Source organism: Pongo abelii, chromosome 17, assembly GCF_028885655.2.
Source record: "Pongo abelii isolate AG06213 chromosome 17, NHGRI_mPonAbe1-v2.0_pri, whole genome shotgun sequence".
NCBI lineage: Eukaryota > Metazoa > Chordata > Mammalia > Primates > Hominidae > Pongo > Pongo abelii.
In genome coordinates this window covers 85,782,670-85,806,962 of record NC_072002.2, presented here as the reverse complement: position 1 = coordinate 85,806,962, position 24,293 = coordinate 85,782,670, and the positions used below count along the sequence as shown (strand labels likewise).

The window sequence follows — 24,293 nt, the reverse complement described above, 5'->3', positions numbered from 1 at the left end:
TAATTTTTTTGTATTTTTAGTAGAGACGGGGTTTCACCGCGTTAGCCAGGATGGTCCTGACCTCGTGATCCGCCCGCCTTGGCCTCCCAAAATGTGAGGTTTTATTTTTAAAGAACGATATATTCCTAAATTATCATTGATAATATTTTATTATTATAAGGCCTATTTAATTAAAAAAATACAGAACTAGTACAAAGATAATAAACCACCTGCAGACCTTGTACCTAGAGGTAATCCCCACACAGAGAGAGCTCATCAATGAGTCATATTGCACATACATGGTTATAACCTACTTTGTTCTTCTAAAAATCTATTTTTTAATGTATGATTACCCTAAAATATAAGCAGTAATTAGAAAATAATAATACATCTTAAGGCCAACAAATTTAAAGCAAGGGATGATAAACAAAAAATACTAGAAAATGCTGATTGCCTTATTCATCATTTTATTCAATCTCTTAGTTACATTTATAAATCTTATTTAGTTAGCACAATAAGGTATAATTGGCATAAATAGAAGTGAATGAATTTATTTAAAACTTATTTGAAAGATATTTAGGACCTGTAAGTGACCAGTTGCATGTGCAGGTTAGAGACAGGACTTTGTTTTGTACAGAACTAAGTTCTAGCCTTCCCCCTAAAATGTCAGCTTCTTTCTCAAGTCTGACTGTACGTCAGAATCAACTGGAAAGCTTCTAAAATGTATTCTTTCCTGGGACCCATGGCAAACCAATAAAATCAGAATACATGGGGTCCTTGATAGTCTTTACAGAAGCTCCCAAGTTAAGATGTAATGAGAGTTAACATGCAGTAATGAACACATAGTGAGAATTGATAACCACTGGTCTAAATGATGTTTAAACCGTGAGACTAAATGAGAACATCAAGCGATTGAGATGGAAAAGAGAATAGAACTAAAGGGTGAACTCAGGGTTATTTCAGCTTTTAGGAAGGTTGGAGAGATAAGGAAATAATAAAGGACATTAAAGGATATTGAGAAGGAGCTACAAGGGGGTTTTAGGAAAACTGGGAGAGGATGGGGTCCTAGGAGTCATACAAACGTGTTACCAGGAGGAGGGAATGACTACTTGTGATGTTGTGATGTAAGAAATACATATTTGCGGTGGCTCACGCCTGTAGTCCCAGCACTTTGGGAGGCCGAGGAGGGCGGATCACGAGGTCAGGAGATCGAGACCATACTGGCTAACACAGTGAAACCCCATCTCTACTAAAAATACAAAAATTAGCCAGGCGTGGTGGCGGGCGCATGTGGTCCCAGCTACTCTGGAGGCTGAGGCAGGAGAATGGCGTGAACCCGGGAGGCGGAGCTTGCAGTGAGCGGAGACACTGCACTCCAGCCTGGGGGACAGAGCGAGACTCCTTCTCAAAAAAAAAAAAAAAAAAGAAAGAAAGAAAGAAATACATATTTTGGTCTTCATCCCTAGCTCCCAGCCAGAGCTCCTGGAACCTATGATGCTCCTATGGCATCTTCAGCATAATGTTTGGTTTTGTCCCCGGCTTCTGAAATATCTCCAGAGCAATAAAGGAGAAAGGAGTGTGTTTTGTGACTCATACCAAGCCCCTTTCAACCTCACGTTAGTTTATGTTAATGAGGTGACTTTGGGAAAGCCCCTAAGAGTGGGGAGCTGCTTGTCGTAGAAAACCAACCATAGGTATTACAGGGTTGGAATCTTCAGACCACCCCAACTCAGACCTCTGGGAAGGAGAAAGGGGCTGGAAACTGGCTTAACCAGTGAACAATAACTTAACCAACTATGCCCATGTAATGGAACCTCCATAAAAAGTCTAAACAATGAAGTTCAGGGAGCTTCCAGGTTGGTGAACACACTGAGGTGCTGAAAAGATGGTGCACCCAAAGAGGACGTAGTAGCTCCCCACCCTTCCCCATACCTTACTCTAGGCACCTGATCCATTTGGCTATTCCTGAGTAGCATCCTTATAATAAACTGTTAAATGTAAGTAACGTGCTTCCATGAGTTCTGTGGGTCGTTCTAGAAAATTCTTGAACACAAGAAGGAGGTGGTAGGAACTTCCCAATTGATAGCAGGTTGGTCTGATGTGCCAGAGGACTGAGCTTCTAACCTCTGGAGTTTTTGTTAGCTCTGAGTAGTTAGTGTCAGAACTGAATTAAATTTTAGCACATCCAATTGATGTTTGAAAAATCAGAGAATCGCTTGGTGTGGAAGAGACCCACCCATTTGGTGTCAGAAATGTGAGAATGTAGAGAGTAGAGAGAACAGAAATAGAGTTTTTCTCCTTATTACGCATGACAAAAGATAGGTCAGGAAATCCAGGGATTGAAAATTGGCCATTAAATTTAGCAAAATAGAGGATGAAGGTAACCTTGACAAAAGCAGTTTTGCTAGACTGATGGAGACAAAATTTGATTGTAGCCTGTATAAGCAAAAATGGGAGGAAATGAATATAAAAAAATATTTCAAGCATTCTTGTTATAAATAGAGCAGAGAATAGGATGGCAATAAAAGGCAGATTTCATATTAAGGGAAAGATACTTTTAAGGGGTAAATGACCACAAGCCTGTATTCTTACAAGAATGATCCAGAAAAGAGAAAAATAATAATAATGCAGAAGACTGAGGAGACAGTTGTTGAAACACTGTTCTTGAATTGTGTATGTGGCCGAGGCTGGCTCAGCAATAGCACAACATAGGAGGAAGCGCGGCAGTGTATATGGTGTTCATGCATGGATGCTGGGGTAAAGAAATGGGAAAATGCCTTTTGACTGCTTCTGTTTTCTCTGGGAAGAAAGAAACAAGGTCATCACCTCAGAGTAAGGATGAGTGTGGTGCAGATGGAGGTTTGAGCAGAGGGGAGTTAGGAAAGAGGCCCTCAAGAGAGAAAGCAAGTAAACAGTCTTGGTAAACAGACATTCCCTGCCAGTGCTGCTGTGATATTCTGTCCCTTGTAGTAGCCCAATAAATATTTATTAGGTTAGGAAATGTATGTTTTTTTTCATGAAATGTTGCTCAAATGTAATCTTAATTTTTTTTATCATCTAGGTTAAATCACTGTATCCACCAAAATAATCAGAAAGGTTCTTAGGCAGTATTTTCTTGCTGTCCTTGAATGACAATTTACTATTATATTCCTTGGTTTTATGGAGGAGCAACAAAAGAAAGAGTCTTATGATGCCTGTCCCCTTTCTAATCAGAGGTTTTGTGTTTGTTTTTATTTTGTGGAGTTTTTTTCTTTTTCTTTTTCTTTTTTTTTTTTTTTTTTTTTTGAGGTCATTGTCTTCAAATGGCTTAGTACCTCTTCTATGACGTCTCAAGTGAAATTTTTTTTATTTTGGAGATGCTAGAAAATTGACTCATACCTCATATTCAAACAAGCACAGTATGCCTTCTCAAATAATGAGAGCTGCGTAAATGAATGACTCTCTTTTTTTTGTTACATCTACAATTTAATTCAAAGCCAAATTTGTGCCTCAACTATAAAAAACATGAGAAGCATGTTGTTTGCACAGTTCAGTTCCAATTTCCTTCCAACTCTACTTCCTATTCTAATTCACATTTTTCTGAATCCTAATTTTTTTCAGATTTATATTTTACCACTTTTTCTAAACTATCATGAATCTATTTATTATGTAGTGATGTATAAAGATAAATAGGCACAGAAATGTAAAATGTTAGAATTACAAATGTGATTTGCTTACAAAATTCTGATAAATTTTTATACTGCATAGTTCTTGACCCATTTATATGCTTTTAACTTATGATCCCATTCTGATGCTCCCCTTAATCCTTGAGTTACACAAAACAATTAAGATCACCTAAGTTAAACCTGGGTTCAGACTTGAATTACCTTCTTACCCATCACTGTAGCTAGTGTGTGGTAAATTTCTCACCAAGATATTCAGACCAAGTTCTTCACCCTGCATCTGGTGCTGCTTAATCCTCACAAGCTGAAGAGGTTAAAATGTCTGCTCTTAAACTACAAGTTGAATGTAGTTTTCCAAAATCATTTCATATTTCAATTTTTCTAATATGAAATAATAAGCAGGCAGCTATCTCCTGCCAACACTGACCTATCAGTATAGATTTTCTTCTTTGTATTTCTTTCCTGATATTAACAGCGAGCTTTTCTCTGCACATATTTTAAATGCTTTTGTTTTTCTGATATTTGCTTCTATTTCTGGTATGTACATCAACATTATACAAATAGATTTACAAACATGCTCCTCATACCCCAAGATTATTTGCCTATTGTTACAGAAATATCTTAAGGAAGAATGAGTGGGCTTAGAAAAGAAAATCTCCCCCAAGTGCACATAGATATATAAAAAACAACTGAAAGTAACAGTGTCCTTTCATTTTGCTGACATTTAAAGGACTGCATTTCTTTTGGTGACCCCCCTAAAGGCTTCCAACCCACAGTTTCATGGACCTTCATCAAAAGATGTTTTCACGTTGTGTTGACCAACAAAAATAGCACTATCACATATAAAACCGGGCTGCCCAAAACTCACTCAGCCTTAAAGGCACAACAAATCCAGAGCCATTTTAATATTGAAAGTTCCAAACAATATTTTCATTCTAGGCTTTAAGCACACATTTTTATAGGTACTATTTTAACGCTTCTTTTTACAGTTCATGCCACACGGTGCTGTCTGTAAATTCCCACAGCGGCCACTGAGATGCTTATGTCAAACTGCACCATGGCTGTTAATTCTTAATGTCTGCAGTAAATGTGCGGGCCTTAGGGTGAGTTCTAAGACTTGACCATGGAAAACGATGAAGGGAAGAAGGAGGAAATGAGGGGCAGAATAGACCAAGAAAAAAAAAAAAGGCAAACACAAAAATTAGTATAAGAAACTTACACCTGGAAGGAAGTTACACTCCTTAATTATACCATTGAGTATACTGAGGTCCAGACAGTTTGCAAGACCGATCTAAAGTCCCTGGGCTATTTTATGCCAAAGGCAGGGCTGTTTTGAAATTCCCATCATATTACATCACGCTGTCATAATAGAAAGAGTTAACTCACTGAAGGAATTAAAAATGAAAATGCAAGTGTTGCCATCATGATGATGATTGAAGTTTCATGGTGTAATTAACATTTTATCCAAAACGCTGTTGTTGAGTGAGAAGTCATGATAACACTACATTAAAATGACTGGATTTTTAAATGAAGAGAAATTTTATTCCCAAGGAGAAAGGTCTCAATAATGGAGAGCAATTGAGACCTACCACAAATAGCTCTAGAAAAAGCAAGGATACAACATAAAACATTAACTATCAGCCAAGGAAATATCAACATTATCAGAAATACAAAAGTTAAAAAAGCAATTTGTATTGTAAAATAATTTACAATAAAAGGATATTAAAAGTAAAATGATCTGTCATGTTTAACAGCTTGATTTCAGCATTCTGAGCTTGTTAATTCTGATATTCATTTCTCTCCATACTATGAATAATAGTTTGGAGGTCAGATTTTCACCATCTCTAACAAAAACTGAAGAGAAAGCAAAGCCCTTTCTTGTTGTGACAAAATATTTCCCAAAATGAGAATCAAATCTCATATGCCCATGTCACAATGGGGTGACAAGTAATGTTTATGTAAATTTTCAAAAGGTTGAAGTATAAGAAATCTTTAGTCACAAGAGGCTTTCCCGGAGCTTATTCATTTTAGAGTTTGTATGAAAACAAAAGCTAAAAAGATGTGAAAATGAAGTAATAAATGAACAGTGTTGTATTGCGGAAGACATTATCACTATGAAAATGAAAATTTGTAATGAAATCCAATATTGCACTGAGTTTAATAAAGCCAGCAGTCACTTCAACTTAACAATAAAGGAATCTCATGGAATGATGAATTGGCAATATATAATACTTTTTAGCTACTTTTCGTAGGCAATAAACAACTTGCAGGAAGCTATGGTATTTGTATTCCTTGATGTTTTTGGTAATAAAAGTGTTGAGCTTGTTTAGCACAGATGCCCCTCTTCCAAATAACATGACGGACATTACATAGGCATAGCTTCATTTATATAACATACAATTACCAAGTGCTTATTGAGTACATGCTGATAAAGAGAGAAGCATAAGTATGATTTGCAGATAAGCTGGATTTCCTATTTATTAGAATAATGACATCAAACAAAGCTATATCATCATTACACATAATATAAATTATCTCTTCTGGAAACTATATAATCACATTTTATCAATATACAGATCCTCAGAGTAATCCAGGAAGATCGATCCTATATATTCTCTAAATAGAAGGCTCACAATACAGTTATCTTATTTAACTACAGAGTCCTGAAGAATCTAGTGATAAACACATTCGTGCTCAATAAAAATTACAAACTAGCCCGTGAGTGCTCTAGTCTTTTTATTGTATTCCTTGTTCACCGGCAATCTTGTCCTCTCCCAGAGTTTGAACTGCAAACTATATATATATGATGCCCACATTTGCTCTAGACCTTACATGTGAGCTTCTCTGGGTTCTCATGGCTCAGACACATCTTGGAAATATCCACCTCCATACCCCACAGGCACCTCAAGCTTTAGGTGTTTAAAACAGAACTACTATCATCGCCTCCTGAATTCCTTTCTCCTTCTGCATGAACTCTTTCAGGCCGCAGCCTCACCATCTCATCCGCCATTCCAGCTAGAAAGTTTGTCCTCAGTTCGACTCTGTTCTCTGTCTCAAGCCTCATGCCCAATCAACCAGCAAGACCTAAATGTTTTCCCTCCTAAATGGTTTACAAAAGCATTCCTTCTGCTGCATCCCTATCCTGGTTCAGCCCAGGTCATTTCTCAACTGAGCTGCTGGAATGGCTTCCTCGCCAGTCTCTCTGCTTACCTTCAAAATAGCATCTGCAGAGGCTCCACCTGCTCTCTGCAATTCTGGGGGTGTCTGCTGTGAGTGCCAAGGAAGGCCACCTCTCACAAGTTGGCCTAAGCATGATCTGGCCCTGTCCTGTTTTGTGAACTTACCTCTTGTCACTCCCAATGACACTATCCTTCACAGTTTTTTTGTTGTTCCATTATTTGTGCTTTTTGTTGTTGTTGTTGTTCGTGTTCTTTTTATCCAGCTGTACCCTTCTTGACTAAGCAAACTGAGCTAAGTCTTTTAGACTTAGCTCTTACAAAAAGTCTTTTCTGAAACCACAGACTCACAGAGATGCCTGAGAAAACATAAAGGAACACATTATCACTTCAGACTCAAATGAATCAAGGATCTTGCCCATTAATTTTACTAATCATGTTAAAGATACAGGCAATCAAGAGGCTCAAATGGAAATAAATAGAGGCCTGGAGTTTTGAGAATGGCTCCCACATCTTTCTTTTTGACATCAGACAAGTGCTCTGTGGCCCACAGTAATAAAGTTATTTAAAGATTATTTCCTCACAGTGAGGATGTTCCATTTATGAAACACGTCCATTTTATATCCCAGTTTATGTGACATACTGGCAATCCTTAAACAGAGATATCTTGTTAAGAAGATCCCATAGATAAGGATGTTCTAGCAAATATTATTAAACTATTTACTAGAAAGTCCGGTTAGCATACTGACAAAGTTACCTGGGTTGCCTGTCTGCTTTTATTTCCCCCAGGCGTATACCCCAACATCATCCCTATGATAGGAGATGAATAGTGTGAATAAATAGAGTAGGCCAGCTGATATAACTCTTCCCTGTTCACTGTCCTATATTCCAATAGAAATACCTGAAATTTTGTCATAACTATTTTGATATGGCTATATCCACAGAGGTACTTACACTGGGAGAGTGGATGTTTTCAAACAATCTAAAAAAAAAAAAAAAACCTTAAACTTTTAATCTTTTAAACAAATTCATTACCTCATAAATGTGCACAGTAGACACTTACATTCCCTCCCACACTTCAGCCCAGTAAACCTTAATGATTGTATTTCTAGGTGGATAAGGCTTTGGGAATAGCTAGAAGTTGGACGGAAATGATTAGGGATGTCCGTTGCATCCTCTGGCGATTTTAAAGTCATCAAAATAAATATCAAAAGAATAAGATCAATTTTTTATTTAAACACAGCATTTGCCTGTCACTACCTTTAACCTGCATTGAAATTTTCTAGTAATATGTTTATTCATAATTATGTTTCTGAATTTCAGGTATTTCAAAAAATCCTAAGCTTCTTCACCAATATGCGCCTCTAATTTTCTCTCCTAATTGAAATAGAACTCTCCTCTGATAGTACAGGTTCTCTGCTGCTCTCTCTAGTAAAGGATATTCATTTTTACACCTCGGCGCCCTCAAGTTCCAGAGGTGGTACTGGAGTCTCTCCTGCTCCATGGTGCAATTCACATCCATTTGTGCAAGAAACACTTGTTCTTCTAGGTCTCGAGCTTCCTCAACTATTAAAATCTACTGACTTCTAGACACTCCTTCTCTTTTCAATTATAACAGATTCCATTTCTTGGGTTATTTAAGGGTCAGTTGTTTAATTTTAAAACATTTGGGTATTGTCTTTTTGTTTTTATGTCTAGTTTATTTGAGCTATGGTCAATAGACATACTCTGCAAGCTTTTAATTGCTTGAAGTCTGTTGACTTGCTTTGTAGCCCTAAATATGAGCAATTTAGTTAAATAATCTGTTAGTACTTAATAGGAGTACATCACTGAATTGCTGGGTGAAGTATTCTATACATATCAATCATGCTGTGAAATAAAGTGTTGAGCTCTTCTATGTCCTTACCAATGTTGCACCTGTTTGTTGTATCACTTTCTGAGACAAGTGTAGATTTGTATATTTTTATTTGTATCAATTTTGGCTTTATGTGCTTTTCTTTATATATGTATATTATTTGAGCTATGCAATTAGGTTTTTATTTTAATTAAGAATTGTTAAGTCTCCCTAGTTGTTTGACCCTTTAATTATGATGAATTTTTTATCTCTAGTAATGCTTCTTTCCTTAAAATAGACTTAATCTAATATTGGCATATTCAAGGTAGATTTGTTTTATTAGGTTTTTCTGAACATGCTTTTCCATACTTTTATTTTTAACCTTCTGGTTTCTGATATTTAAGACATATCTCTAGGAAACAGCATATATTATAATAGTAAGATTTTCTTTTTTTATCCAGTGCCACTGTTTTTTAATGTGTTTAAGTAATTCATCAATAACAGGGTTTAGATCCACATTCTTATCATTTGTTTGCTATTTGTTTCTATGTCTCCGCTATTGAATAGCTGTACCATTTAGAACATACACCACCTTGGTTAATGCTCTAGGGAAAGAACGACATGGAGAATTGTAAACTGACTCAAATGAGTTCCCCGGGAAGTGACATGTCACTGGGCAAAGACAGGCACATGGCCAGGCCTAAATTGACAGGAAACAAACCAAGCAACCTTCTGTTTTCCCAAAAGGTAAGATGAACAAGGCACATCAGGAAACACTAGTAATATCTTGGACATTCTACTTACATTTTTAAAACTTCTATGTGTCAGAGAGGACCATACAGAGTATTAAAAGTCAAGTGACAACTGGGTGAAAGGTATTTCAAACATGTATTATAAAAAATGAATACTATCCAGAATATACAAAGAAATCCTTCCTTTCATTTGTAACAGATTCAATTACATAAACATGAAAAATTTTAGACTTTCTTCTTGTATCAGTTTTAGTAAGTTGCAGTTTTCTTGAAATTTCTTCATCTAAAATTAAAAATTTGTTGTCATAGACTTCAGACATTTGAGTACTCAAAACATTTATTCCATCACCATGTATTTGCTTAAAAGTAACTTAAGTACTCCAGCAAAATGAAAAGTAAATCAAATAATGTAACAGAATATGAATCAAGGAATTTAAAATCAAATCACAATAGAGCAATAATATATTGACATAGTATTGTGATACATTGTATTTCACCCTTTATAGATGAAGATTTGGGAAAACATGCATTTTCATATAGTCTATGAAAGAGTATAAAGTTCAAAGTGCCTATATCCTATTGTCTAGAAATTCTTCTCCTAAATATGAAAAAATAAAGAGCACAAAAAGAAATGTACCATAAGGCAAATCTATGCATACTGAAATGAAACTGTCACTGAAATATATCAACAAGTTAAAAAAGAATTCCATATTGATATTTAGAGGGGTCTATTTATGTTAAAGTTATATATACAAATAAAATCAAACAAGCTGCTCTATGTACCCATATGTATAATTTAAGAGTATAGATAATGGTCTCATAGGACCAACTACAGAATATTACCAGAGTGGCAAATAAAGTTGGATGAAGGTTAAGAGAAACATTTACTTTATCAAAATTGTTTGTATGTTTTACAATGATAATTCAGTAGTTTTTGTATATGTAAAACAATAGTATATTGAATAATAATATATTAAGACACATTCTAAAGAACAACAAAATTGTTTCAGATTAATAGAATTATTTATACTCTAAATATTTTCAAATGATTTTTCATGTTTTATCAGAATAATACATACATGAAATAATACATCAAGTGTTTCTTAGAGGAGGGCTCTTGATGAAAGCTGAAGTCCTTTTTCCCATCTTTTTCCAGACCTCAACATCCCAATGCCATTCATCAGAGACCAGTTCTTTGAAATCTTCATTTCGAATCTTCTCACAGTGAGCGACAAAACACTAAGAAATATATTTATATCTTCATTTCTCAACTTTAACAATATTTTTTACATCCTACTATAAAAGATTCATAATATTGATTCATACCATCTATTTTTGTAAAATTGTATAATTACATAAACATTTTCTATTAGTTGCCTGAGTAGCTTCGAATAATATATCTAAATATTTCCCATACCATCAATTATCAACAATATCAGTAACACTCACTTTGCAAGGTGAGAAAATCGGCACATTTACCACCCTATCCACCCTCCATGCTTCTCCCCCAACACATGCTCTGTGCCCAACTGAACTTCAATACTTTCAAAGTTGAAAACATGCAGTTTGTTCTGTAATAACAACCAAATCTTCTATGCATTTTATAGGTTGATCCTAAAAGCTGAAAGACCAATAGCCAGAATTTCATTATCAGGACTTTACATACATTTACTTTTCTTTATTTTTTTCTTTTACTGTTTTTTTTTTCTTTAATTTTAAAGTTCCAGGATACATGTACAGGATGTGCAGATTTGTTACATAGGTAAACGTATGCCACGGTGGTTTGCTGCACCTATCAACCCCATCGCCTGCATATAAAGCACAGCATTAATTAGCTCTTTTTCCTAAGCCTCTTCCCCTACCATCCACCCTCCCCCAACAGCCCCCAGTGTGTGTTGTTCCCCTCCCCGTGTCCATGTGTTCATTGTTCAGCTCCCACTTATAAGTGAGAACATGCAGTGTTTTGTTTTCTGTTCCTGCATTAGTTTGCTGAGAATAATGGCTTCCAGCTTCATCCATGCCCCCTGCAAAGGACATAATCTCATTCCTTTTTATGGCTGCATAGTATTCCATGGTATATATGTACTACATTTTCTTTTTCCGATCTATCGTTGATGGGCATTTGCATTGATTCCATGTCTTTGCTATTGTGAATAGTGCTGCAATAAACATGCATGTGCATGTATGTTTATAGCAGTATTATTTATATTCCTTTGGGTATATACCCAGTAATGGGATTGCTGGGTCAAATGGTATTTCCGGCTCTAAATCTTTGAGGAGTCACCACACTGTCTTCCACAATGGTTGAACTAATTTACATTACCACCAACAATGTAAAAGTGTTCCTATTTCTCTGCAACCTCACCAGTATCTGTTGTTTCTTGACTTTTTAATTATCACCATTCTGACTGGTGTGAGATGGTATCTCACTGTGGTTTTGACTTGCATTTCTCTAATGATCAGTGATGATGAGCTTTTTTCATGTTTGTTGGCTGCATGTATGTCTTCTTTTAAAAATTGTCTGTTCATGTCCTTTGCCCACTTTTTTTTTTTTTTTTTGAGACCGAGTCTCGCTCTGTCACCCAGGCTGGAGTGCAGTGACACAATCTCGGCTCACTGCAAGCTCCGCCTCCTGGGTTCACGCCATTCTCCTGCCTCAGCCTCCTGAGTAGCTGGGACTACAAGCACCCGCAACCATGTCCAGCTAATTTTTTGTACTTTTGGTAGAGACAGGTTTCACTGTGTTAGCCAGAACAGTCTCGATCTCCTGACCTCGTGATCGCTCACCTCGCCCTCCCAAAGTGCTGGGATTACAGGCCTAAGCCACTGCGTCCGGCCTCTTTGCCCACTTTTTAAAGGGCTTGTTTTTTTTTCTTGTAAATTTGCTTAAGTTCCTTGTAGATTCTGGATATAAGAACTTTGTCAGGTGGATACATTGCAAAAATTTTCTCCCATTCTATAGGTTGTCTGTTTATTCTGATGAGTTTCTTTTGCTGTGCATAAGCTCTTTAGTTTAATTAGGTCCCATTTGTCAATTGTAGCTTTTGTTGCCGTTGCTTTTGGTGATTTCTTCATAAAATCTTTGCCCATACCTATGTCCTGAATGGTATTGCATAGATTTTTTTCTAGAGTTTTTAATAGTTTTAGATTTTACATTTAAGTCTTTAATCCACCTTGAGTTAATTTTTGTATAAGGTGTACAAAAGGGGTCCAGTTTCTATTTTCTGCATATGGCTAGTCAGTTCTCCCAGCACCATTTGTTAAACAGGGATTCCTTTCCCCACTGGTTGTTTTTGTCAGGTTTGTCAAAGATCAGATGGTTGTAGATATGTGGTTTTATCTCTGAGTTCTCCATTCTGTTCCATTGGTCTATGTGCCTGTTTTTGTACCAACCAGTACCATGCTGTTTTGGTTACTGTAGCCTTGTGGTATACTTTGAAGTCAGGTAGCCTGATCCCTCCAGATTTATTCTTTTTTGCTTAGGATTGTCCTGGCTATACGAGCTCTTTGTTCGTTTAATATGAAATTTCAAATAGTTTTTTTTTTCTAATTCTGTGAAGAATGTGAATGGGACATAGTAGCACATGCCTGTAGTCCCAGCACTTTGGGAGGCAGGGGTGGGTGGATCACTTGAGGTCAGGCATTTGAGACCAGCCTGGACAACATGGTGAAGCCCTGTCTCTACTAAAAATACAAAAATTGGCCACATGTGGTGGTGCACGCCTGTAATCCCAGGTACTCAGGAGACTAAGGCATGAAAAGTACTTGAACCCAGGAGGCAGAGGTTGCAGTGAGCTGAGATCGCACCACTGCACTCCAGCCTGGGCAAGAGAGCGAGATTCCATCTCAAAAAATAATAATAATAATAAAATAATTACATATATATATAACACAGTGGTGGTTTAATGGAGATAGTATTGAATCTATAAATTGATTTGGGCAGTGCGGCCATTTTCACGATATTAATTCTTCCTGTCCATGAGGATGGAATGTTTTCTCATCTGCTTGTGCCCTCTCTGATTTCCTTGAACAGTGGTTTGTAGTTCTCCTTGAAGATGTCCTTCACTTCGCCTGTTAGCTATATTTCTAGGTATTTTATTCTCTTTGTGGCAATTGTGAATGGGAGTTCATGATTTGGCTCTTTGCTTCTCTGTTGTTGGTGTAAAGGAATGCTTGTGATTTCTGCACATTGATTTTGTATCCTGAGATTTTGGTGAAGTTGCTTATCAGCTTAAGAAGCTTTTGGACTGAGACTTTGGGGTTTTCTAGATACGGGATCATATCATCTGCAAACAAAGATAATTTGACTTCCTCTCTTCCTATTTGAATACCCTTCATTTCTTTCTCTTGCCTGATTGCCCTGGCCAGAACTTCCAATACTATGTTGAATAAGAGTGGCGAGAGAGGGCATATGTGTCTTGTGCCAGTTTTCAAGAGGAATGCTTCTAGCTTTTGCCCATTCAGTATGAATTCATTTGTCTCCATTCAGTATGATATTGGCTTTGGGTTTGTCACATATGGCTCTTATTATTTTGAGATCTGTTCCTTCAATACCTTGTTTATTGAGAGTTTTTAACATAAAGGATGTTGAATTTTATAGAAGGTCATTTCTGCATCTATTGAGATAATCATGTGGTTTTTGTCTTTAGTTCTGTGTATGTGATGAATTATGTTTATTGATTTGTGTATGTTGAACCAGCCTTGCATCCCAGGGGTGAAACTGACTTGATTGTGCTGAATAAGCTTTTTGATGTGCCACTGGATTTTGTTTGCCAGTATTTTATTGAGGATTTTTGCATCAATGTTCTTCAGAGATATTGGCATGAAATTTTCTTTTTTGTTGTTGTTGTTGTGTCTCTGCCAGGTTTTGGTATCAGGATGATGCTGGCCTCATAAAATGAGTTAGGGACAATGTACCAGGAACAATGTACCAGAATCTCCGGGACACAGCTAAAGCAGTGTTAAGAGGAAAATTTATCGCACTAAATGCCCACATAAAAAAGCTAGAAAGATCCCAAATTGACACCCCAACATCAGAACTAAAAGAATCAGAGAACCAAGAGCCAACAAGCCCCAGAGCTAGCAGGAGACAAAAAATAATCAAGATCAGAGCAGAACTGAAGGAGGCAGAGACACGAAAAACCCTGCAAAAAATCAACGAATCTAGGAGCTGGTTTTTTTTGGAAAAAAAAACCAATAAAATAAATAGACCGCTAGCTAGACTAATAAAGAAGAAAAGAGAGAAGATTCAAATAAATACAATGAGAAATGATAAGGAGGATAGCACCACTGACCCCACAGAAATACAAATGACCATCAGAGAATACTATAAACACCTCTGTGCAAATAAACTGGAAAATCTAGAAGAAATGGATCAATTCCTGGACACATACACCCTCTCAAGACTGAACTAGGAAGAAGTTGAATCCCTGAATAGACCAATAACAAGTTCTGAAACTGAGGCAGTAACAAATAGCCTACCAACTAAAAAAAGCCCAGGACCAGATGTATTTATGGCTGAATTCTACCAGAGGTACAAAGAGGAGCTGGTACTATTTCTTCTGAAACTATTCCAAACAATTGAAAAAGAAAGACTCCTTCCCTAAATATTCACTTCTTAAGTCACTTAGTGTATGCCCTTTCTACATTTCAATGACATGACCCTGGGATCCATGTAGCTCCTAGTACAAATGTAAAATGAACTATCGCTGTATTATTCTCCATCAGTGATTACTCACTGTGACGCATCTTAGTTTGCTTTGTATTTGGGCTATAGCTTTGGTTTTACCATTATTTTTCCTGGATATTGCTTTAATTTCTCTGTCCTCTCAGTTATATCATCTATTAAGTGGAGTCTTCTCTCCTTCCTCCCTGGAGGTCTCTGTCTTCATGCTCTCATCTGAACTCTGGTACTGCTATGAGTTACCATTCTGGAAACTCCATCACTAGCTCATGTGGGTTAGAGCCATTGTTTCCTGGGTCCTGGAAGTCAGGCAAGACTTCTTATTTGCTATAATATTTAAGTAACTTTCTAAGAAAAGCCATGGGGAGAATAAATATTTTGAGTACTCAACGTCCGAAATTATGTTTTCTCTGACTTCACACTTCATTGACAGCTTAGCTCTGTTGGAATTCTGGGTTCCAAATGATTTCAGAATTTTGAAGGCATTCCTCTATTATCTTCTAGCATTGAATTTTGGTGATTAAAAATATCTGCTATCAGCCTGATTCTCATTTCTTTGTAGATAATCTGATTGGCTTTTTCCTTTGCAACATGTTAGAAGGGTTTATTTTTACTCTTATTTTTATTCTTCAGGGTCTTTCAGTATGAAGATTTTGGTCTTTCTCCAGCACTAAAAAATTATTATTATTTTTAGAATTTCTTTGAGAATGTCCTTTTTGCCCATGATCTTTTTGCTTTCACTTTGACCTTTTTGTGAGTCAGAGGCTGCATCACCAAATCATCAATGTTTCTGGGGCAATTCTATCTAGAAGACCCTGGAGGCCAACTTGCTCTCTGCCTTGATAGCTTAGCAGGGAGCAGGGACAGGATGGGAAAGTTAGCTCAACAGGAAAACCAACGGACCAACACTAGCCAGTGGGTTCCGAGGACTCCCCATCCCCGACACCCCGCTTCTCAGCAAGACCACTTATGAGACCAGGGAGGTTCCACTGTTACAAAGTCACACAGATATTCCTTTGACACACACATAGACGCTGCCCATGCATGTTAGGGGGCAGCCCCTCTCACCTGCAGCACTGACCATCCTCATACTGGCCTGGGTGAGGGGCACTGAGAGGGTGGGGAATGCACACTCTCTACTATTTCTCTTGTGGTGAAACTCCCCGCACCCCACACAGCAATCCATTCTACTTCACATCAGCACTCAGAACAGTCTCATGTTTTCATTTTTTAATTTGTTGCTCCATGTTCTGGGGAGTTGTTCAAATTTATTTCTTGATTTCTATGAATTCTTTCTTTTTCTTGAATTATTCATTTTCCTGTGCCATTCTGTTCTTTTTACATTGATTGCAGTATCTTCTTAAATCTGAGAATATGTGAACAGTGGGATTTTCACATGGGTCTGATGTATCTGAGCTCCATTTCATTCTCTGTAGCATTTCTGTCTTCTCACCATCAGCTCCTTTGCTCATTTGTCTTCATTTCTCTCTTCCATGCTCTTGGTCCCCCTCATATCCCCAGTGACCCTTGAGAGCTGGCATGGATTTCCTCTGCTGATCAGTAAATAGGTCTGTTTCCACTTGAACTTTTTCTCCTGAGAGAGGATTCTGCTGGGAGTGCTGTGTAAGAGCATAGACTGCTGGCTCTTAGGCGGCAGATATGGCATACTTGTTCTTAAAAATAAGGAGATCGACAGCAACATAGGAAAACAGTCCTACAAATAGTATAATCAACATGCAAATTCACGGTATGATTGGCCAGCCAAGCACGGCCCAAAAGGCACCAATGTACAAAAGGACCACACCAAGGGGTAAGCAGGGCTGTACCCTGGGACCTTCTGCCAGCAAAGCTGCTCCCTCTGGGGGCTGCTGTTCTAGGAGTGCTTTCTTCTCACAAAAGCACCAGGCTGTGTACCTGTGAGTTGCATCCACCCAGCGGGAGAGCCTTTTCTAACTTATTCAAAGACCTCCCATCGATAGACTAGCTGTGGGCCTGAGGCTTGCTAGTGTCGGTGGAATACATGACAGAGATGACGGTTCAAGCCACAAATCCCAGATGTGGCTAAAAGATAAAGTGGGTCCCCAATAAGATTTTAAAAATTTATATCAAGTATTTCTCTTTATTTTGCTTATGAATAATATTCTTTTCTTTCCCATGTAAAATGAGACCTTAGAATTTAAAATGAGACTTTTAGCAAAACCTGAGGAATTGTAGCAGTTCTTTTCCTCGACCTCCTTGATTTGTGAGGGTCCCAGGAATACTGAAATCTACTCTTTATTCTCTTCTTTAGTACTAAATGATGAGGCTTTTAGAGTGATTTTTTTTTTTACCACAAAACTACATTTTAAATCTTCATTTAAAAGAAAAGCCTTTTCAGCCAAAGCACACATTTTTGAAAGTTACACACTGAAATCTAAAAGGTAAATGAGAAGTTTAATTAGCCAATGTCTTTTCCTCTTCTTAACAATCTAAAAAACGTATTTGCTGAGCATGCGTTAACAATCCACAAGTAATGAATTAATTCTCATGTCAGTGGGATATCCACAAAACCTCCTTTATATAACTCCAAAAATATTAATTTCCCACCGCAGGGCCAGGCAAAGGGAGCTGCCTCCTCTCCTGTGCAAGCGGCCTCCTCAGCTGACCTTTGGGGCCCTCTGTGAAACATGGCAGGCAGCTGCGGGGAGGAGATTGCGCCCAGCGTGGGCGGCTCATTTTACAGGAGCCTCTAAACCCGGAGGCTGGGGCCTTAGGGCATGTCACCACAGCTTTCAAAGTCCAATCTTTAGCTTGAAGAAAAATATAAATTCATAACTTGCAAACTAAGAATATTGTGTATTAAGTTGGTGCAAAAGTAATTGCAGTTTTTGCCATTGAAAGTAATGGCAATCCAATATTTACCTACCATCAACTATGTGTGCTTTCAGTTGAATTAGTTAAATGCAATTATACAGGAATTAACTGTTTCTAGAAAAATAATTCAGTTTCTCTGAAGTTATCTAAATACAACTTGAGATTTTTTAAAAAATCAGTCAGAAATCAGTAAGTTAAAAAAGATTGCGTATTTGTCGAATTGACTGTTATTTTCAAATCACTCACCCCTACACTTACAGACGACCTTTTTACATTTTCCCGATGTCTTGATGTACTTCTCCTCAACCCTGAATCTGAGACACGTTTTTGAAAGCATATAGAATATCTTTATGTGAGAAACTTCACTTAATCTCCATATCGCTGGCACTGATAGAATGCCGAAAGACCTCTAGACGTGCGTGGAAGCGCGTGTGTGTGCAGCCCAATACTATGACAGAGTTTTCCTTAGGAAACATAAAGATGTTCTATATGCTTTGAAAAATGTGTCTCAGATTTAGGGTTGAGGAGAAGTACATCAAGACATCGGGAAAATGTAAAAAGGTCGTCTGTAAGTGTCGGGGTGAGTGATTTGAAAATAACAGTCAATTTGACAAAGAGTGAAGAGAAACAACAGGCAATGACTAGGCTTCTTAGAATACAAGGCAAAAAAATATAAAATGTTAAAAGCATTTAAAAATCAATGCGGAATAATAAACAACATACAGGAATTAAGAAAAGGCAACCACTTTGACAAGCCTGTAAATAAAAACAAAAACAACAAAAGTAGCATTTATTTTTGTAAAAAATGGAGGTATCTACCTAAGTGTAATTTGATTTCCTACAAAGAAGCAAATGCTGTGTACAATAGTGGACTCATTTTCCTATTCGTATGTGGCTCTTTTGAAAACATAAAAAACTAACCCTACGAGGAGGTCCTCATTTGTTCTGATCCATAGTTGATCAGTGTAAAAATCTTTCACTGTCTTCAATATGCTTTCAAATTTCAAATAAAAATAATGTTGCTATTTAATCCATTTATAATGATAGTAACCTAAGATAAAAAATTCTCATGTGGGCCTTTGGAGACACTGAGTTTTTCCTTCAAAGCACGTGCTACTAATCAGTTCCCCAGACCTTTTTGGAATCGCCACCTCACATGACCATAAGGAACACAGTTCTCCTACGCAACAACTGGAAGCTTACTTTGTGGTTTTGTTTTCGTGGTATAAACACAAATATCCCAGATCATCCAAACAAGATCTTTACTGTAAGGTGCATAACTGAAATTGTTCCTGCGAAGTCCCTGTTGCCATGTGACAGTATATTCACAGGTTTGGGAGTTAGGGTATGGAGGTTATTAGGAGGTCATTCTGCCTATCACAAATATAGTTATTGGGGCAAGATGATAAGTGATTTTTTAAGTGTATTTATTTTCTAGGGTTGCCAAAATAAAGTGCAACAAAGAGGGCAGCTTGAACAACAGAAATGTATTATTGCATAGTTCTGGAGGCCAGAAGTCTGAAATCATGGTGTTGGCAGGGTTTGTTACTTCTGAGAGCTATGTGAGAAGAATCTACTCCAAGCCTCTCTCCTTGGCTTGTAGATGATCATCTTCATGCTCACACCCCATTCTCCCTGCATGTGTGCCTGGAGCCAAATAGTCCCCTTTTAGAAGGGTACCCTTATAAGGATTAAGGGTGGATTAAGGGCCCACCCCACTCCAATATGACTTCATCTTAACTAACTAATATAACTAACTAATTACATTTGAAATTACCCTATTTCCCAAATAAGGTCATACTGCGAGGTATGGGGTGGGGAGGGTTAAAAATTCAATGTATGAATTTTGAGGGGGACACTATCAATCCATAACAAACTGATAAGTGATATTTCTTTCAAATTTAAAACATTAGGCATAAAATAGTTTGATAATATTATTCTTTTCTGACACATACTCTCGAGAATTCTGGGCCATGAGAAAGAACCATCAATAAAGAATAGAGGAATATGTATGTGGCGATGGATAGATCTGATCAGTTTCATAAAACCACTTCAGGGAGCTACCATTTCACTCCCTGAGAAAAGTTGCTCTGGTGAAATTAAAAAGTCAAATTTCACAGTTGATGATTCCTTGATTATTAGAACTCTGGCCTCAAATTTTTCAAAAAAAAAATCAATTTCCTTAATAGACACTTTAACATGAAATGTATATTTCAAAATTAAATTATTCCTACACAAAGAAATGCATTGCATGTCCTTGCTTGGCTTTGGGGCTGGTAGAAGTCCTGGGTTTCATGGATATCAGACCGTTTATCTGGGGACGCATCCTCAGAGGAGGTGTCCCAAGCACAACTTGACTGCAAGTCCCTCGGAGTTAGTAAATAACTGAATCAGCCTAACTGCCCAGAGAGTCACAGCTCCTTCAGCTTTAGGGTAAATCCTACACTTGAGAAGCCTTTGTGTTTTTTGCAAAGCAAATGCAGAAGGAGGCTTCTAGAGAGAAGAAATAGGGACCACCTTCCCTCCTGTGATGCACAGACATGGTAGCCCAACTTATATGAGATATACTATACAGTGAGCCTCACACAAGGCAAGGCTACCACAAGTTTAAAAAAAAAAACTGAATGAAGACTGAGCCTCAGCACTCAGTGACATAGCCCCAAAAACTTACAATAAAATGGCTATTTGGGTCATTCATTCATTTGAGAAACCTTTATTGAGCACTGAAGATGACAAGTACCACAACACGAGATGATGGAATGAACGGGTGAGGCACCCCGATCTTAGCCATGGTATTGCTCAGCCCTACAGGATTGAAAGGGAATCTGGCAAAGAAATCCCCCTGTTCTCTGAAGCTCCATTTTAAATTAAAAGGAGCGACTCAGAAAAACAATCATCCTTCTGTCAACAGCCTGCCTCTTTTTATGTTTCCACCAAACAAAATGTCCAAGGGCGAAATCTGTCGCTGAGATAATAAGAATGAAGGACTCTGCAGCAGGTGTTAAATGAATGGAAGCATGACAGTGTTACCTATGGCTTCCGATTTTCCAGGGTGGGTTTTTCTAGCTGGTTAGGCATGAAAGTAAAGGCAAGGGATGGAACGACATGTTTTGCTGAGTTTAAAGCTGTCTCAGAATATATTTCTTCAAGATTTTCAACAGAGTTCAAAGCTTTAAGTTCCAAGGATTTCTTATATTGAGAAATTGGAACATTTTTATAGAAAATGAACCCCAGAAAGTGGGAAGATAGGTGGATAGATGTTTTCCATAAAATATTTTATACATCAATACATTTCATCAGACACTGAATCCATTAAATCTTAACATGGCAGAAATATTGTGTGGCTTCTCTCCTGCTGCCCTAACAAATAACCACAAATGCAGTGACTTAACACAATATTTGGTTTTCCCTCTCAGTTTCTGTTAAGCAGAAGATATCTGGGTACAGCGGAGGCTCAGCTCAGTCCTCTGTCTGGAGTCTCCCAAGGCCAAAATCAAGGTGTTGGCAGGGCTGTGTTTCTCTCTGGAGGCTCACTGAGGTTGTTGGCCGAATTCAGCTTCTAGGAACTACAAGGCGTGTTTGGCTGCTGGCCCCTCAGGGCATCCTGCATTCTCCATCAGATTCCCCACTCCATTTTGAAACCAGCAGCAGGGGCCACATCCTACTCTATCTACTTTAGGTATCTCTCTCATAACTCTTCTCTTTCCCTTGTGCCTCAGTTGCCTTCTGCCTTCAGACCAACTTCTCTGTTTTTACAGGTTCATGTGATTAGACTAGGCCCACTCAAATAATCCAAGATAATGTCCCTATTGTAAAGTCTAAAAACTTCATTGCATCTGCAAGTCTTTTTTCCATGCAATGTAACATTCACAGGTTCTGGACATTAAGTGGACATCTTTGGGAGGCTACTGTGCCTATTATAAAGATAGTCATCAGAGCAAGTTGATAAGTAATTTCCTTTCAAACTTAAAAACTTGGGTATAAAAATATTTTCATAATGCAATATTGTTCAGATATATATTCTTAAGCATTCCGAATCATGAGAAAAAAAAAAAAAACCCTAAGTAAAGCTGACAATGTTAATTTTGGATCGAATTTTTACTAACTGAACTCAAAAAATTACCCAATAACTGTTTTATATCAGTTATTTCAGTCTAATGAAGAATGTAGACTATATCATTAGCCTTATTTCTGAAGCAGATAGTGGTTGAGTGACTCATGAGCTATCACTTATCAATGGCCTCCATGTATTTGCTATGTGATTAACAGTAAAGTAGGCTTATGTTATTTTTCTTGGTAATCCAGGATAGAAAAGGTTCAGTGTGGTGAAAATCGCTTCCATTAATTAAAGGTTATCCACAAGAAAACAGTGGATGGTGGTGATGCTGAGAAGAGGCTTCAGTCTACAGGGCTAGAGTTCAGAAAGAGGAGAGAAAGAAGATTCGCTGTCCTGATATTTGTTTTCCTCTCCAGGTTTAGCATGTGATGATACCATGGAAGGCTCTATTTCCAGGCCTTTGAAACTCCAGGAACAATACAATCAAATAATATGTGACAATGTGTTACCACACTGTTAGTAAGAGTGGTATTGGCAATAAACTACTAGTACCCCATGGGTCACGTACATGTGTGTTTGTGGGTGTTTTCTGAGACCGTAAACATAGGCGCAAATATATTTGCATATTGTCAAGAAATTCATTAACCTTTTTTGTTTTCAAATAGAACTGCATGAGGTATTCCTACATATTAGAAACCATGGGAACAAATATAAATTGGATCACTTGGATATTTGGGTTTCTAGTTTCCTGTCATATTGAAAAATAAGAAGCACCACAGGACTTCCAATATCCACCTCTCTCCACTTGATGCAGAAGGCATTTTGATCCATAATTAAATTTGTGCTCTTTCTTGCTAAGAGAATTGAAATATCCTACAGTGTTTTCTAAGAAGGTTTGACATTATCTTTCCAGTTAGAGTCATGTTATGACAGCTCACAATTTTCTTTCTAAAAGGGCATTAAAAACACATCACACACTAATCAAGGCCGTGCATAATCAGGCAAAATTCAGATCCTCTTGGCCAGACTGTAGTATGGTAACTCTAGATGCATAAGTGAACTAAGTCAAATTACTTCCAAAATAATACAAGTAAGTCAGTATATTTTGTTCTACTATCTGTATTTCTCATTATGAAAGTCACTTCTTCCTTGCTTCCCTCTCCTTTCTCTTCCTTCTTCTTCATGAACAAAATAGTGTGATCTCAGATCAATGAGATCTGATGGATATCTAATTATATATATTAACATATCTTTTAAAAAAGAATGTTTCAGAGAGGATTTAAATGCCCACTAAGTTTCACTAGCTGTAAATGAAACCCAGAGTCAAAGCACCCCTGCTACAGAGACGAGCAGACATTTTTAGTTTATGTCATTGAAATCTTCCAGTTCCATTGATGAAATCATTCCTGACTACTGTTATGAATGAATTAATTCACATCATTTTGTTCATTTCATTCTTTTAACCTTTCAACAATCACTTTACAAGAAGCTGCTACATGCAAGCATTATGGGGATAAAATAGGAGCAAACCAGATTCAGTCCTCACCCTTGTGAATTGTAGAGTTTATTAGGGAGGAAAGACAGTCATCAAATAATCACACTGAAAGATCATTGCAAATTAGTATATGTGTTATAAGGAAAAGAGCATACAAAGGGGTTCAGGGTGGCTGTTCTAAGGATGAGAACTTTTAGATCCTGAGACTGAAGAATGAGGAGGAGTTAAAGACAATGGAGAGTGGAGGCAGGCGAGAGAGCACTCTAGTTGACACTGAGGCAGGAAGGACACGTGTGTGTGAGAGGGTGAAGAAATAAAATGATATTATAATGCTTGAGAAAGAGTGAACCACTAAATTTCCATTAGTTTCAGGAATGGTTCATCAAAGATGGGTCTCAGAATACGGGGGAATTGTTCTTATGATGTAGAAGCCTTTGGTTGAGCAATTTAGATTTATCAACATGAGTGGGCACTAAGTTCACGTGAGGATTGCCAAGAAAAGAGAGAAGGAATGGTCATGGGGCTAAAGTCACATCAGTGTCAAAGCAGAAAATGTTTAGGTATTCAAGGACACTCACAGTCTCACTTCTTGGCCCACAGAGATTCTGACTCTCATCAGTTGACCATACGTTGTTGTTGTTGTTGTTGTTTTCAGAACTCCTGATCTACACCACTCCAAGAGAGCAGCCTCAGCCTGGCTGTTGATGACTGCCATCAAAGCATCTTGTGATGGTTTTCTTTGTAGTTATATATATTTCAATCATTTGTTGAGTGAGTGGCTGCACAGCAGCATTTAAACCCC

General features: G+C 37.6%; 1 long non-coding RNA gene across 1 annotated transcript in view; it reads right to left on the bottom strand.

Moving 5' to 3' along the window:
- LOC129051628 (uncharacterized) overlaps positions 1 to 24,293 on the bottom strand; it is a 29,417-nt gene extending 5,124 nt beyond the window's left edge. Inside the window, exons 1-3 of the long non-coding RNA XR_008516018.2 lie at positions 24,070 to 24,293; positions 10,483 to 10,642; positions 6,986 to 7,176 (exon numbers count right to left, since the gene is read on the bottom strand). This is a non-coding gene — a long non-coding RNA (uncharacterized LOC129051628). The remainder of the gene's footprint in view (positions 1 to 6,985; positions 7,177 to 10,482; positions 10,643 to 24,069) is intronic.